The following is a 2,176-nucleotide window of genomic DNA, read 5'->3' on the forward strand; positions in this document are numbered from 1 at the left end:
GATCGGTTTTAGTATTGCTACGTACAGTAGACGTTTGTTTTCGATCGCTAACTCGGAGTGAGGTCCGACTAACCAATAAAGTTTTCTTATTTTTTCTTTAGTCTGAATTTTTTTTCTGATGGACATGGTTGTTTCCAGTTTATACGAGAGTCAAGGTGCATTCCAAAATATTTTGCTGAATCTTTTTGTGGGATTTGTGATTGATTCAGTACTATTTGGATGTTTTCGGTGTTGCGTAACGTATAGTTAACGTGCACCGATTTACCACCATTGATCTTAATTTTCCAACGTCTTGTCCAAGCAAAGATATTGTCAATTGACCTCTGTAAGTTATCAGTTGCAGTGAACTGACTATTACGTGTTGACAAAATTGCCGTATCATCTGCAAACATAGCTAATGTTATGTTATCATCGTTTGGTATGTCGGCCGTATAGAGTAGGTACAGGATAGGTCCTAAAACACTACCTTGCGGTACTTCAGCTGATATATCTTTCCATTCGGTTATCGCTTCTTTATGTATGACTCAAAATTGACGGTGGGTCAAGTATGATTCAAGAAGTGCACACCAGGTATGTGGCAGTTGATCATGCAGTTTGATGAGGAATCCTTTGTGCCAGACTTTGTCAAAAGCCTGGACTACGTCAAGGAATACTCCACAGCAGTACTTTTTTTCTTCAAGAGCTTTACTAATCACATTAGTAACTCGATGTACATGATCGATTGTTGAATGTTTTTTGTGAAATCCAAACTGATGTTCTGGTATTAGATTTTTTATATAATAATTTTTATTCTATAATCCGTTTTAGTTGTTTAAGCAGAAGTTTCTCTAAAATTTTAGATAAACTTGGAAGGAGTGATATCGGTCGGTATGATGCGACATTTTCAGGTGGTTTTCCAGGTTTGAGCCGCATGATAACTTGTGCCCGTTTCCATTGTTCTAGAATGTATTCCGTGCGCAAAATAGCATTGTATATGTGTGTAAGATGAATGATAGCCTTTTTTGGAAGTTCTTTCAGTATTTTTGGACTAATATCATCATAGCCTGGTGATTTTTTTGGGTTTAAGTTGTTGTTGTCTATTTTTTTTAGCAATTTCTAACGGCGAGAAATGTTTGTTTTTTTCACGTGCTGCATTAAGTGGGTGGCATTGCAAAATCTCGAGCTCAGATGCTGAGCGTATATTTCGGATTTTTTTTGTTCGCTGCGTGCCCAGGTGCTGTCTTCCTTACGGATGGGTGGGTCTGAACACGGGGCCTCTTCATGAGGCTTTGGGCTTTCCATAATGAATAATCAGTATTATCCATCGCAGTGAGACCATATTTTTCATTTCTTTGATTTTGTTATGAAGAATTTCGCTAACTCGGTTTAATTCCGTTTTATCCATTGGGTTCCGTGTACTATGCCATGTTCATCTCGCTCGGCGTGTATGTTGGATTAGTTTTCTTATTTCTAGTGGGCAAGTCAACTCGTAATATTACCATTGATAGCTACTGGAGTGGCTACTAAAGATAATCATATAGCGGTTTTATTTATCTAGATAAGATAAAAAAAATACTGTGTTTATATAAAAAACAATAGGAAAATTACACAAAATGATTTATTTTTACAGATATAGTGAAAAAATACTTATTATTTATCAATGAAGGTATGTGTGTATTATAGTTTATAATTTGAATATAGACAATATTATATAGTAACCATGTTACCGTACATAATCTAATACTAATTCATGTTCCAGAAAATGCCACAGTTACTGTTGAAGCATTCTGTGCATATAATATTAAGGAAAAACATTACGGCGAGTTTCTTAAGGAAATTTTTGAAACTAAAAAATAATTGATTTTAAATATTTTGTTTAATAATTTTAAGATAAATATAAATTAAATTGTATAACACAATATTATATTATATTATATTTTATTATATTATTATGTATACCTATTAACTTGATTATAATTATAAATATATTATCGATTAATTGTATTGAAAATCGATTTACTTACTTTTCAACCATCGTAAATTAGGTACCTAGGTACATAAATATAATACCCGTATTATAATATAATAGTATAAATGAAACGTTAAAACGTTTACTGTATTCCTTTTCATATTTGTAAAAATATATTATTTACATAAAAACTATGGTGTATAATATTTAAACAAAGAGTGTTTTTAT

Source organism: Acyrthosiphon pisum, chromosome A1 (assembly GCF_005508785.2).
Source record: "Acyrthosiphon pisum isolate AL4f chromosome A1, pea_aphid_22Mar2018_4r6ur, whole genome shotgun sequence".
Lineage (NCBI taxonomy): Eukaryota > Metazoa > Arthropoda > Insecta > Hemiptera > Aphididae > Acyrthosiphon > Acyrthosiphon pisum.